General features: G+C 41.4%; 1 protein-coding gene and 2 pseudogenes across 10 annotated transcripts in view; 2 read left to right on the top strand and 1 right to left on the bottom strand.

Moving 5' to 3' along the window:
- LOC118573676 (F-box-like/WD repeat-containing protein TBL1X) overlaps positions 1-15,702 on the top strand; it is a 158,938-nt gene that overhangs the window by 63,794 nt on the left and 79,442 nt on the right. For 8 of the 10 annotated variants that reach the window (XM_036173967.1, XM_036173975.1, XM_036173970.1 and 5 more), the window contains 2 exons: positions 12,583-12,640; positions 12,882-12,924. The gene's annotated coding sequence lies outside the window, so the exon portion shown is untranslated. The remainder of the gene's footprint in view (positions 1-12,582; positions 12,641-12,881; positions 12,925-15,702) is intronic. The other 2 variants (XM_036173965.1, XM_036173966.1) reach the window with 1 other exon arrangement.
- Positions 1,568-8,325, bottom strand: LOC118574664 (annotated as a pseudogene).
- On the top strand, positions 8,256-8,408 carry LOC118574937 (annotated as a pseudogene).

The following is a 15,702-nucleotide window of genomic DNA, read 5'->3' on the forward strand; positions in this document are numbered from 1 at the left end:
TGTGGAGTTGAAAATCTTCGTAAATGAGGGTGTGGGGTCTTACAGTTCTTAGCATTCAGTAAGCAGACATTGTATGGTTTCATCAGCTGGTTTGTGTTGGGAATAACAAGACACAATTGCATGTATTTCAGTTTTCATCAGAGCCAAGCTGAAAACCTATGTACAGATAGGACTACATTCAATAACATGTATTGTTAGGATACAGTTTGAATTAGAAAGCTGTTCTCGACAGGCAGTGATGGTCTCGCCTTTAATCTCAGCACTAGGGAGGCAGAGGCAAGCGGATCTCTGTGAGTTCGAGGCCAGCCTTGGCTACAGAGAGAGTTCCAGGAAGGGCGCAAAGCTACACAGAGAAACTCTGTCTTGAAAAACCAAACCAAAACAAAAAAGAAAGCTGTTCTCTGTGTTTCTTACTAAATTCAGTTCTGCATTTATGTATTTGACAGGAGAGGGAATGTATGTATGTTAAATTGCCTTACATCCCAGAGCAAATAGAGAATTTTCATATTTTGAGAAATTGGTAGTTGCGAGGTTTTTGACTGTCCAGTTACAATGTACCATGTATGTGATATTTGACATTTGTGCATTCATAATTCTGGCTTCAAAGAGCTTGGAGAACTTTAACACAAAGGAAACCATGTTTTGTTATTGGTTTAAAATTAAATTAGTTATTATAATTGTGTGTGTGTGTATATGTGTGTGTGAGAGCACTTTGGTGTGAATATAGTAGTCAGAGAACAACTTGTGGAGGTTGACTCTCTACCATGTGGGTTCCAGGGATTGAACTCATGGCTGCTGTTTTAACTGTTGAGCCATCTCACCAGCCACTTGTTTGTTTGCTTGTTTTAGATAGGGTCTCGCTATGTATCCCAGCCTGGCACCTGGCAATCCTCCTGCTTTAGCCTCCCCAGTGTGGGGATTACAGGCTTGGGCCCCAGGTGTCACTAAAAATGAGCTTTATTGAGGGCTAATGAGGGCACTGCAAAATTCACCTTTCGTAAAAAATTTATTTATGCAGCTGAGTGCTCTATTTGCATGTATGCCTGGATGACAGAAATGGCATCAGATCCCATTATAGAGGATTGTGAGCCACCATGTAGCTGCTGGTAATTGAACTCAGGACTCTGGAAGAGTAGCCAGTGCTTTTAACCACAAGCCATCTCTCCAGCCCCCAGAAAAATTTGCCTTTTATAGTTCTATGATCCAGCGACCTTTTGTGTGTGTGTGTGTGTGTGTGTGTGTGTGTGTGTGTGTGTGTGTGTTTGTAACTGGGCAGACATTGATATCTTGGTGAAACCATTAGGAACACATTGTGACCCACTCCTCCCTGGCAGCCACTAATCTATTTGTGTTCATAGATTTGTATATTCTCACTTCAATTTTTTTTATACAGGTGTTTAATTAGCTTTATTTGCAGATCGGGGATTTTTCCCCCCAGTCTCCAGTGGTGCCTAGATAACATCATTAGACAATAATATCAGTTTAAAAGAAATTTATGCAGAAGCCTAAATTACATGTGTTGGTGCCCCTCACAAAGCGGTGAGCATGGCTGGCAACAGCTCCTGTATCATTCACTCAGGAGCAATTCAGTTGCTGTTTCTGTATCCCATGATTTGGAAGACAAGGCCACTATTATTGTATTTCTATTAAAGTATGTAGCACACACGTTTTATTTTTTTCTTTCTTTTAAAATTTTATTATTTTGGGGAGGTGTATTTTGAACTAGAAACTGGTGCTCCAGCATATACATGTGCCTCCAGTTGGGCTGTCTGCTTGAACATTTCAGGATACTGCACATTGATTTTTTAGGATATATAGAAAAGTACCCCCCCCCCCCCATGATAGAGCCAATATTAGGATGCCATATTTTAGTGATAAAACAGACCTTAGGAGGATTAAGTGGATATATTTCTGGTATTTTCATCTCTAGTTCATCCCTTCCTCCTTCATATGGTGTGTCTGGATGGTCCTGCTATTTCTCCTCTTAATTCTGCAAAAGTCTCACCTACAAGATCTACTTTAATTTGATTTTTGCTCGTCTGCCCTTATTTCTGCCCACATGTCCCCAAATTATAATTCAGAGGAAAAATGGATCTTTTTTCATGTTACAAAAGATCACTATTCCTGTATGACGATTTACTAAGTCAGTTCAAAAAAATACCATCACCACAATCTCCATTATGTAGAAGCATTCTACATGGTCTAGAATATTGTCTTTATCTGCAGATAAGAGTGAGAGAGCAGGCATAACGCTGGAGCAGTAGCTGAGAGTTTATATCCAATCACTAGCTCAAGGCAGAGAGAGATAGAGCTATTCTCATGTTTTAAATGAGTGGGTTGTAGAATTCATATGTTCTTTTGTATTTGGCCTCCATTATTTGTGGTATTGTTTCTCACCCTACTGCATCCCTCCCTCCCTCCCTCCCTCCCTCCCTCCCTCCCTCCTTCCCTCCTTTCCTCCCTCCCTCCCTCTCTGCGCCTCTTCCTCTCTCCCTCTAGTTCTAAGGATTGAACCCAGAGCCTTGCTCATGCTAGGCAAGCACTCTGCCATTGAATTATATCCTCAGCATTCTTTATGTCTTACTTTGAAACAGGGTCTTGCTGAGTTGCCCTAGGTGGCCAGAAACTCACTGTAGTCCAGACACACCTGTCTCAGCTTCCTAAGATTTGGGATGACAGGCCTGCACTGTTAGGCCCAATTGCTGTAATAGATGAAGGTTCATTCATATTGTGACATGGATGAATGTTAGATGACCCACTGTATTATTTAATGATACCTCATTATTATGCTGTATTTTGGTTTATTCATTGACAAAAAATACTGTGTTGTGTTTATCCATTGTTCAGCTGATGGTCATTAGACTCTTTCTGCCTTTTGCTGTTGTGAATATAGCTGCTATGATATGTCTTCATTGTCTTGATTATATTCTTAGGAGCAGAACTGTTGGGTCAGATTATGTTATGGTTTCAATGAGAACTGTCTCCCATAGGTCAGTGAGCTTTGAATACTGATGCTGTGTGGGAAGGTTGTGGAGCCTTCAGTGGGGTAGCCTCACAGAATGAACTGGGGTTAGGTCTTCATGCCCTACTTTCCTGCTTTGGTTTCTTGTCTAGATAAGCAGTGTGAGCAGTTGCTGCCCCCCCCCACCTTTCTTGCCATGATATACTGTAGCTTTTAAAACTTTGAGTGAGCCCACATGAACTCTTCTCTGAACTAAAATGTTTGTTCACAGCAACAAGGAAGCAAATGTAAATCTTCAACTTTAAAAATTTTAATATATGCTTATGTGTATTTTGCTTACACATATGTCTATGTATCATGTACATGCCTAATGCTGATGGAGGCAAGAAGAGGACATCAGGACCTGCTGAAACTGGAGTTAGAGAAGGTTGTAAGCCAACCGTGTAGGTGCTAGGAATTGAACCTGGGTTCTCTAGAAGAGCAGCCAATGTTCTTAAACAACTGAGCCATCTCTCCAACCTCATGTTCACCTTTTTTTTCCAAAGATATTTTTTCTTCTCTTTTTTATGTGTGTGGTGTGGAGGCCAGAGGTCAATGTCAGCTGTCTTCTTCTATTGCCCTCTACCTTCTTTTTTAAGACCAGGGACTCTCAACGGCTCTGGAACTTGCTGATTTTGCTGGAGTGGCTGCTTACAAAGCCACAGCATTTAACTCTCTCCACTGTGCCTGGCTTTTTACATGGGTGTCAGGATCTGAACTCAGGCCTTGTGCTTGTGTGACAGACTGAGCCCTCTGCCCAGCCCCAACCCTTTATTCTACACTTCTAAAGCACAGAGTGCAGGAGTTCCTTGATTTCAAAGGTACAGACCAAGCATGAGGCCAGCTGGGTGACACAGTTTTTCAGAATGGAAACTTTAATGCAGGAACAAGATGGCATGGCTTGAAAGTCAAAATAAGGTACCATGTGTGCCCCTGAGGGAGTGTGAACAGAGTTTTCAGGAAAGTAAGAACAGAATGTAAGTAGAGTAAAGAGAGTAGGGACAGCAGCAGGGTGCTGGACTGCAGGAGGTGCTCACTCACTCTCATGTGGCCTGAGTGACAGATGCCGTTCTTTCACTTAAGCCATAGGGAGGAGTTTTAACGCTGCTTGTTTGAGGGGCAACAAAGGACTGCAGATGCTATAATTTGCCTGAGGCGTAGAACTGGAGCTTCAGAGTCATTGTGAAGTACAGAGCCTTCTAACACAAAATGCTAAGTACTGTAAAATGGTGCGAATGTTCTATAGTGGGCACTCAGCCGCGAGAGGGAAGAGGTGCATTAGTTTCCACTGGCTGCTGTAACAGTCTTCCCTCCATAAACTTGAGTGAGCAAAATAGCACAGGTTTACTGTCTTACACTTTGCAGGTCACAAATCTGAAGTCAGCTCATGGGGCTAAAAACAGCATCATGTTATTTTTCAGGAGGCTCAAGGGAACCCTCCGTCCATATTTCCTTATCCCACAGCTACCACATCCCTTAGGCCACAGCCTGTTCCTCTCTGAAAACCAGTAGAGATGGCTTGCATTTTCCTCATGAAGGATCTCAGGCATTGGCTCTTCTGCCCCGTCCTTGTTTAAAGGACTGTTTTGAGAACACTGCTTAGGATAGAATTGATTTGTGTGATGTGGCCCACTAGAAGACTAGTAGTGGGAGGGAAGCTCAAGTGTTGTAACAAATACCCCTCATATAACACAGGGTGATTTCTTTCTCTCTAAATGCTGTCAGCTCTTTAGCAATCTAATTTCTCTCTTCAACTTATATTCCCCCTTGTCAGTAACCGGACATAATTCCATCTTGAGGGGGTTGAAGTGTGGGAAATGCTGATAGGGAAAAGGACATTATTTCATTTACTACAAATGGAATCTGAAGTATTGTATATAATTCTCGAAAATGTTACTGGTGGTCCCCATCTCCACCTCTCCTGGTGGCATAGGAAGCACATGTCCAGGTAGCTGATGGAAGGAACATGTTTTGTTTGTTTATTTAGATAGCAATGCAAATTGATGGCATGTTTTTGAATAATGAGCTACAGTCATATTTCTGCTTTAGGAAGAATTATATGTTATATTTTTGCAGAAGAATTGATCAGGTTGACACCAATTCTTGTCACTATGCAGAGACCACAGAGTACTACCAATGGAAATGACAGTGCATGTGGATGAAATGTTAAGGGTGCTATGTGGGTACAGTGATAGGACTTAAGATTTGATGGAGAGAATGATGGGGAAGGAGAAAGGAAGAGAGCTCCAGGTGGCAATGCCAGTGTTTGGGGCCTGGTGAAAAAGGGCACCAGATGGAAAGTCAGAATCCTGAAGAAAACTAAAGGTTAGAGCAAATCTACCCTTGACATAATGACTTCTGGGTACTACACAGGGACCCAAGTGGAGATATGAATGAAACCTGCCTTAGTCACTATTCTGTTGCTGTGAAGAGCCACTATGACCTTGGCAACTCTTATAAAAATAAAACATTAAATTGGGGCTTGCTTACAGTCAGAAGTTTAGTCTATTGTCGCCATGGCAGGAAGCTTGGCGGCGTGCAGGCAGACACAGTGCTGGAGAAATCTTCGAATTCTACATCCAGATCTGCATGTAGCAGGAAGACAAGCCTCTGGGCTTGACTTGGGCTTTTGAAACCTTCAAGCCCACCTCCCAGAGACACTTCCTCAAAGAAGGCCACACCTACTCCCAAAAGGCCACACCTCCTAATCCTTCTCAAGTAGTGCTGATTCCTGATGATTAAGCCTTCAAATATATAAACCTATAGGGGCCGTTCTTACTCATATGTTCCCAACCTGACCTGTTTCATACATGTTGACTAGGCCAAACCCCAGTGCAGCCCTGGTCGGCTTGGAATGGGGAGTCCACGTGCAAGGCACCAGGGCTCCACCTTTGAATGTGGTGGCTATTACATAAGGCAGCGATGGAGGCGGTTCTGAAACAGCAATGCCAGATGGTTCTGGGAAGTGGGCAGGTCGAGGCTCAGTGTTGCATCTGTAGAGTTTATTGAGGTTATTGTTTTAACACAGCAGATGCAGATGGCTCCTTTGGTGATTCACACGGTTCTAATCTGGGGCCTATTTTTCTCATTTATGTTGTCATATTTAAGAAGTTCTAGTGTCTTTGTAGAGACATATGCCCAGGACTTGACTTTTCCTAGTTGGTTCAGCTATAACCTCTACCATTTTGGTTATTGACCAAATAAAACATATGGTGGCCATGTGATCCATCATCCAAATATAGAGTTTGGAAATAGAATCACTATTAATAATGATCATTCTACCATTAGTGCCAACTTTTGAAATGGCAAGACTTTGTGACATCTTTCTAGTTCCTTCCATCTGTAATATTTTCATCAGTCTACAATATGATAAAATATTCTTTCTCTAGTAAGCTGGCTTATATTTGTGCCTCAGAGGCTAAGCTCTCAAGAATGTAAAGAAAAGGTGGTGTTCAGTTCTCAGTCACTACCCTTCCAACTTGCAGAATACTGAGTAAATGTGTTTTTAAACTAAACTTGCTTGCAAAAATTTGAAATGAATCCATACACACCAAATGACTACTCTCTATGTGCAAGACTTGAGATTCTAGAGGAGATATAAAAGACCGTACTGGGGCTAGAGAGATACAGCTTAGTGGTTACGAACACTGCTTGCTCCTCCAGGACTCAGGTTCACACCATCCATAACTCCAGTTTCAAGGCATCTGGCACTCTTCTCTGACCTCTGTGGGCTCCAGGCATGCATGTGGTATATACATATGCATACATGCAGGGTCATACATGCAAAATAAAACCTAAAAACAAAAAACCACAGAGACAGACAGAAGGTAGACGCTTGCTTTATTCTAGCCAGGAGAAGAGTAGAGAGGACATTTGCTATCAAGATAGAAGTGACATCACCTTTGCTGTATTTGCTTGGTCAAAGGCACATAAGTCACTAGGTTCTTATCTCAGAGGAGAGGATTCATTTAGTCACTGTCTTCACATAGATGAGGGAGGAGCAGGCACAAGGAAGAGAGACTGTTTAGCAGTTGGCTCTTGGGTAGCCAGAGATACTGCAATTCAAGTTTGATGCCTCCGAATTGCGTCTTGTAATGATCATGTTGCTAGACTGAAATGTTAGTCATAATTTGCTCATTATATTTTTTTCCCTCCAAAATTCCCAACTCAAATTTATGTAAATGTTTTAATGGTAGATGATTCAAAATTATTTCTCAAGAAATCTGGAAATTTTTTATGTACCCTCCAGCTATTTTTAACAATCTTAAGTCCATTGTCTCATAAGTGTGACCATTTTGTAAATAATCCTCAGACATTTGTGAAATAAATGGGAATATAGATTATTTAAACATCATCCTGGAATATAATATTATTATGTAGTGTAATCTCGTTATTAGGTACGCTTTTCTGAAGCATTATTATATTGTGAAAGCCAAGCTTTGGGTTTTATTGTATAGGTGATCCACACATTTTTTTTTTGATGCTGAAAAAAATTTAGATGTAGAAACAGCAAGAATGCTGGAAGTGGTAGGCCAGTGCTGGTCCACATAGCAAGTTCTAGGTCAATCAGAGCTACATAAGGAGAACCTATCTCAAAGGGTTTTTTTGTTTGTTTGTTTGTTTGTTTTTTCAGATCTCTTATTGTAGATGGTTGTGAGCCACCATGTGGTTGCTGGGAATTGAACTCAGGACCTCTAGGAAGAACAGCCAGTGCTCTTAACCTCTGAACCATCTCTCCAGTCCCCCCCACCCCCATCTCAAAGGGAAGGAGAGGAAAGGAAACAAATCAGCAGTAGGTGTATGACTCAGTTGGTGGAATACTTGCCTAGCATGTAGCTAACTCTGGGTTTGTTCCCCAGCACTGCATAAAGAGTAGGTAGCACATGCATATAATGCTGGAACTCAGTTGTTGAAGGCAAGATATAAGGAATTCCAGATTCCTTCTGGCTGTTTAGAGAGTTTCCAGGATGCCCAGAGCACATAGTGAGGATCTGCTTCAAAAGAACAACAAAGAAAGGTTCTTCAGCTGGGGATATAGTTAAGTGGTAGAACACCTTCCTAGCACATGCGGAGCCTCAGGTTCAATTTCTAGTACTGTAACAAACAAATTTTAAAAGTATATAAATAAAATTTTTAAATGGTTCTTGCTTTCATATGTTATTGCTTATAGCAGGTTGAAGGCTTGAAAGCAATGGTGAAAGACCCTGATCTAGCCACATGATGGGTTACTAAACAACTGTTAAAAATATTATGGATACTTACCTGGCAGGGAGGGGAGATACCATGATCACGAAGGTGGTTTTCTCAGGGTGAGGCTTATCCATTGCACCCTGGATGTGCTAACCCCTGTGATTTCCCCAAAATGTGGGAAACTTATAGTGGTGGACTGCATTCTTGCTATCCCTTTAAAAAAATATTATGGAACTGGTACACCTATTGGCACTAAAATGTGATTGCAAAATGCAACAAGGTGTTTCTGCAATCCCCAGGGACAGGCAGGCAGCTCATATGGGCCTGCCGGTGCTTCTGCAGTTTATTCTCTGAGTAAGCCAGGCTGCAGGGATCTGTGCTCTAGCCATCAGATTTTATTTGCTTAGCTGGTTTTTGGTGTTGTCCAGTTAGCCAGGATTGAGGATTATTAAAAGAATAATCCCCTTTGTATACTGAGCTTAGCCTGTTCCTGCTTCAGAATGTTTTCTTTCTGGGACCTATGGAGGAAATTTTATACATGCATAAAAAAATCTAGTAGGGGAGTTTCTAATAGCCTGTCTTTACTGTTGAATAAGGACCTCATTGTCTTCACTTGGTAGATTCCTGAGAAACCAAGAATCAGATCTGTGGTTCCTGTTCTCCTGGTAGGAAGTTGTGTTCACTGGCTACCTTTGTACAGTGCCTTCACGTTGGCTTCAGTTCCATTTCCCTGCTGTGCTTACCTTCTGTTTGCTCTGGGCCATCTTCTTATTTCATTTTTGCTAGTTTGTCTGTGATTGTTAGAGCCACGATCATTTCTTTTTTTCCTCTTTTCCTGGGTGGAGAAAGATAAGGATCTCACTGAGTGAGACTGTTGTAGCAGTAGCTTTTTAAATTCTGGTGTGTTAGCGGCATGCATCCTATTTTAATCTCGCTTCCTGTGGAAGTGCCTCGGGGACACAGTGTATTTCTAAATTTAGTGTGATGAATACTGGATCACACACAATTTCTGCCAGACCCTAGGCAAAGCTTTGGAGGTCGTTCAGGTCTGCACATGAAGGATAAAGTTCTTCAAAAATAGTTTATACAAAAAAGATTCCTAGTGACTAACAAAGCACCCGGATCATTGAATTTTACTGCAATTAAAAGGGTCTTGGGGGCTGGAGAGCTGGCTCAGCAGTTAAGAGTACTTGCTGCTCTTGCAGAGTACCTGAGTTCCGTTCCCAGCACCATGTCAGATGGCTCACAGATGCCTGTAACTCTTAACTCTAGGGGATCTGATGCTCTTTTCTGGCCTCTGTGGTATATCCACACATGCATATATACAAAAATAAAAAGATAACTTAAAAAATCGTTGGTGTTAGATTACACATACTTATTTTCTAGCTCTTTACCTGTTACAAGGTGATCTTTCTCTAAATTCCATTGAAATCTGGGCCCTTAAGTAGACTTCATGAGGTTTACAGAAAAAGCAGAAAATGAAAGTGAGGTATTAGAACTAAAACAGTTCTCAGAAACTGGATGGCTTGGTGGGTCAAGTCACACAAGCATGAGGACCATAGTTCAGATCCCCAGCACCCATGTAAAAGCTGGATGTGTTAGTGTGCATCTGCAACTTCATAGCTGGGGGTTAGAAACACATAGATTCTGATGATAGTCTTGCCCAATTGGTGAGCTGCAGGCTCACTGAGAGACTATCTCAAACAAAACAAAACATGGAAAGCAATAGACAAAGACGACTGACTGACTGACTGACTGACTGACTCTCTCTCTCTCTCTCTCCCTCTCTCTCTCTCTCTCTCACACACACACACACACACACACACACACACACACACACACTAAAAGCAAAGAATAAGCTACAAGTTCTTCAGTGTCTCCCATGAGACAAATACAAGGAATTAGTGCAGAAAGAACTTTTTTCTTGATATAAAAAGGGAAAGTTTGGAATAATATACTTTTCATCAATTCTTAAGTATCTTAGATATTTCTTAAAATTTTTTTAAATGATAGCTAGTAATGATGCCTTTTAATTACTTGTTTATTTATTTTCACACACAGCCTATTTGTTTGTTTTGGCACACGATCTTGCTCTGCATTCCAGGCTGCCCTCAAACTAGCTATCCATGTGCTACCCCTTTGGCCAATGATAATATTGACGATCTAGGAGCAGCAGTACCATGCATTTTTCCATATATCTTTATCTTTCCCAGAATATGGGTAAGATAGGTGCCCCTCATTATGTTTTAAGGGGAAGATAGATGAGGAGAGTCCACCCCACACACACCAGCTTTTTCTCTGAGTAACCCAGTGCTGATTGACTAGGCTGTAAATTCTTTGTACACATAATGGAGTTCAATCCCCAAAACAATTTTAGATATATGGCATTTTCTGCATGCCACAAAGGATTCTGTAGGCTCTTTAGTGCATGTGGTAGAGGCTGTCCCCTAACATTTTGTCATCCTTCAGGAAGTCATTTACTCTATATAGGTCAGGAACAGAAGGCCCTGAGCATACTAGACCCTGGGATGTTAAGCCAGCTAGTTCTGTCTCAGTTTCTCTGGCCAGCGATCTGTGCTCTTAATTCCTAGAGGGAATAGAATTATGAAAACTGTCTGCTTCATATCCAGAGATGACAACTCAGAGACCCTAGTGCTGCCTAAGGGTTCTTACTTTTCAGTTTTTAATCAAGGAACCTAAAGAGTATATTCTCCGGGGACTAATGCTGGCAAGACAGGCCTGGGCTCTGCATAAGAAGCAGAGTTTGATCATGGGTGTGAAGGACAGAGGTGATGACTATGCTGCAGGTCTGAACAGGAGAAGTAAGTTCTCTCCAAGGGTGTGAGACTAGGCAATGGGAAACCAGTTAGAGACCTGCTTAGTACCCTGAACAAAGAATGAAATGTCGGTCTAGAAGTCTGGCATTCACAAAACTGGTGAGCATAGATTGCAAAACCAATTTGCCAGTTTACTGATCATGGGAAATCATTGCCTGTGTTTATTATCTCCCTCCCTTCCTCAGATAGTAGCTGCATGTTTGTGTCTCAGCCCCTCACACGGTCCACAGTGGAATGCACCACTCCAATAGAACTAAAAATAGTTGCCCCTCACCCATGATGGGGCACCGGAGCATAAGGTCTCCAGTTGATTCCTGATAAAGCTTGTTTTATGTGTTCTTTTTCCTATGCCTATGTATGTGTAATAAAACTGAATATATGTTACCACAGTGAAAGATTAACAATAATAGTAAAATAGTTGTAAGAGATATATAAATATGAATTTCCCTCACGGTATCATTATGTGGTACCCACTGTTCTTGTGAGATACCACTGTGATGAAGTGAAATGAAGTGGATAAGTAAGTTTAGCATGAAGGTTATTATTAAGTAAAATAAGAAATATTTGAATACATAAGCATCGTAGTACTATGACAAGCCTTATAATAAACGAATGTCCTCTAATTGACCAACGTGGGAAGAGCATATATAGTGTAGATGTGCTGAATTTGTTCACAGAGCTATTTGTCACTGGAAACTAGGGACATCACATGTTCTGACCTTCCGCCCTTCTTGCCTGTACCCATTGAGAGCCATCTCTTCTCCCTTATGCTTTCTTTACCATACACTCTTAGACCAGAAATTCTAAACAGGGCTATTTATGTACTTTATGGATGCTTTCTGTATCTGGGAAACAGTTGTTTCAGTTGTCACAGTCAGGCTAGTCTTGAACTTAAGATCTTTCTGTTTCTATTCCCTGAGACCTAGGATTACAGTTTTGTACCTCTGCAGTCTGCCCATTTAAAACCTTGTGTCTTACCTTGACTTAAAAGAAAGATCTTCACTTCACTTGGTATTCTTTTGGATGACAGAGGAGGTTGTGTTAGCATTTAGAAGGTTGCTAGGGGGATTTCTGTAACTGAGAAATGTCATTTAGGGTCTGCTCCTGAGCAGTCTGAGATCATGATAAGTCTGAGCAGGTTTATGTGAACTATCTCTCTGTGTTCTTTATGCAGAGGTATAGGCATTAAGCTCATTAGTGACTGCTGCCTGCGACCTTATGTGGTTCTTAGTAGCAAAGCTACAGAATGCTGTTATGGTATAGTTGAGGAGCTCTTCAGAGGGATATGTTCTAAGGAATATATCCTTAGATTTTGCAGGGTGGGCATCGATAGAGTATATGCAGTGGAAGTAACCTAGCTGTGATACCACAGGTGATGAAAGTGTATGGGTATGCTGTCTTATATGTAGTTTGTTGTTGGCTAAAGCATCTACATGCAGGACTGATGTGACTAGACTTATAAATCACCCTCTGCCCAGTCATAAGATGTTGACAATATATACTTCGTGTATTGGTTGACATTTTAACCTTATTTTGGGTATTATTCATTAACAGGTAATTGAAGATTGAAGAGAGGTCTGGAAAAAAGGGATTTGTCTGCATTTGCTTCTGAGTAAGTAAAATGATAAAAACGGATTTCTCACTATGTAGTGAATTAACACGTCAGCCTCCCTGTGTTTCCTGAGCTTAAAAAAAATTGACATTGTTGGCTTTCTGCACTGGAAATGGTGATTTACCAGCATTTGTTGCAATTGGCTGATTTTACTAGCAAAAGGCTGAGAAAGAGAAGAAAAGAAGGATGAAAAATAGCAGTAGTAGTTCATGACAAACTCCTTTTTACATTTTTTCCTTAGATGTGCTGGACCTGGAACCCTGGACCTTGTGCATGCTAGCAAGGTACCAAACTGCATTCCTAAATCCATCAAACCTTCTTTAGTGTCTCTTTAGGAAGTTGGAGATTAATACCTTTTTTAAAGATTTTGCAATACTGGGGATTGATGGTTTTGTGCATGCTGCAGCTACTTTGTCCCCAAGCTCCACCCTCAGTCCTGTATCAGTTTTAGAAAACAAACATGGAGAGTGACCACAATGTGTGTGCCTTTCAGTGGAGCATAGCTGCTGATCTCTTCTGCCACGTACATATGAAGTTCTTATTTGACCAGCCAACCCTGGCTTCTGAAAACAAATTAAAAGCATTTGGCTTTTCCCTATATCCTGGGATTCCTCTGTCTTATCTGCCCCTCCTGAAATTAGTGTGAAAGTAAACTAAGCCTTGAAAGTCTGTGTATGTCAGCCACATTTTTCCATAAACATCTTTTTTGGGCCCCATTCTGAGGTAGCATGACTGGTGAATGGCCGCTGGGGAAGTATTTTTCATCAGTGCTGGTATGGGTGGTTTATCAGAATAGAAGGAGGCAGCCTCTGATAGACTGGGACCTTTAGAGGCTGATATGTTTGCTAATTGCCCTTTGTCACTCAGGGGTTTTTTGTTGTTGTTGTTTTATTTTGGTTTTTTGAGACAGGGTTCCTCTGTGTTGTTTTGGAGCCTTTCCTGGAACTCACTCTGTAGCCCAGGCTGGCCTTGAACTCACAGAGATTTGCCTGCCTCTGCCTCTCAAGTGCTGGGATTAAAGGTGTGTGCCACCACCGTCACTCTGTCACTCAGTTTTGACTGAAAGCATCCATTATAGATAGGCACTTTTTAGGAACAGTCTCATTGCTGGCTGTCCTTGTGACCTGATACTTCTGTCCTATTGTAGAGAATACAGAGATATGTGAGGTATAGTTGAATTCATTTATAATAGGAGTCACAGAGGTAAGCACAGGGTGTGGTATGAAGGCTGTGGTATGTCTGGGTGTGTGCCCTTTGTTAAGCACTTTCCACCTGAGAGAGATGGTTCACCCATTTAATGCACACAGTTAAGTGATTTTTACTATATTCAAGCACCATATCCCCACCATCAAGTTTATAATATTTTATCACTCCCTAAAGAAACTCTATTAGCATTCACTCTCCATTCCCTCCATTCCCACCTTCCCCAGCTCATGGGTACCATAGACCTACTTTCTGTTCTCGCATTTGCCTCGCTGTGGCCTTTTGTGTTTGGTGGTTTCCACTCTGAAGACTGTTTTCAAGGACTACAATGTGGTTTAATATCGATGCTTCATTTCTTAGTAGACACAAGTGCTAGTCTGTCATCTGCTCATTCATGCACCACACGGTCATTTTTGAAACCTTCCCTTCTCTTCCTGTGGTGATAGATACTACACTCAGGGCACTGCACATGCTTGTCCAGCAGTCAACCAGTGAACTGTGTTCTCCAAGCCTCTGTATTTTCTTATAAATAAGACACAAGACTGTGTTGCTCATCCTGACCTCCAGCTCACATTCCTCCTTTACCCTCTGGAGTGCAGGTATGTACCACCAGACCTGCTCAAACCCTTTTACTTTCAAACCATAGTAGACTCACAGGGAATTACCAACTATTACTGTGATTTTTCCTGTCCTTAACCTTTTCTAGTGGTCACATTGTCCTATTGTCCTACAGGACAGTCTGTCAGTATATGCACCTTTGAGTGTATGTATGTATGAGAGAGACAGAGACAGACAGACAAATGAGTGCACGCACACACACGTAGACACCAGCTTCTTAGAAGTCTGACAAAAGATTGCATGTACAGAATAAGACTTGAATGGCTGCAGTATTGGATATACAGTACTTCAGAAAGGAATGACATACCCTTAGCTCCCCTTATGTGCATGCTCTCAGTGTAACTGGACATTGGGAAAATAACCATACCAGGTTAGTTCATTCAATTTTAACTAAAATCCTCCCCCAAATCCATACCCTTTTTCCTCTCATTAGATTACATATGAGCATCTCAAAATAATAATAAAATAAGCTAATAATAAATTGGAGTAGTACGAAACAGACTAGGAGAAAAAAAAGAACCAAAGCAAAAGTACAAGAAACACCTAGAAACACAGACACACAAACACACACACACAGGCTTGAAATCCCATAAAAATACAACACAGGAAACCATAATATATACTCAAAAGACTTGTAAGGAGGAAAAAAGATAATAATGCCCCATCCAAGCATTGTGATATAAGCAAGGAACCTCCCAAAATACCATTTTTTGTTTGTTTTGTATTGGCTGACTACTGCTGGGCATGGGGCTTGCCTTTCAGTGTGGTTTATATACTCAGTGAGATGCAGTTGGACAAAACTAAGTTCCCTTTGCAAGTAGTTATCAATTGGAGATAGGGTCTATGTTAGAGATTGAGGATTTGTGTCCACTTCTCTCAGCTTTAAGAACCCTATCTGGTGCAGACCCCTGTATGCCCAGTGCATCTCTGTGAGTTTGACTGTCTGTCTGTCTGTCTGTCTGTCCTGTTGAGTGTTTGGAAGACACTGGTTTTTGTTGTTGCTTTTTGTTTTTTTGTTTGTTTGGTGTCTTCATCCCCACTGGTTCTTACAGTCTTTTTGCCTCCTCTTCCACACTATTCCCTGACCTCTGAGGGGAGAGATTTGATGGAGACATCTTATTTAGGGCTGAGTATTCTATGGTCTCTCATTCTCTGTGTTATGTCTGGCTGTGGTCTCTGTATTTGTTCCCATCTGCTGCAGGAGAAAGCTTCTTTGATAATGTCTGAGCAAGACATTGATC

This window comes from Onychomys torridus, chromosome X (genome assembly GCF_903995425.1).
Source record: "Onychomys torridus chromosome X, mOncTor1.1, whole genome shotgun sequence".
Lineage (NCBI taxonomy): Eukaryota > Metazoa > Chordata > Mammalia > Rodentia > Cricetidae > Onychomys > Onychomys torridus.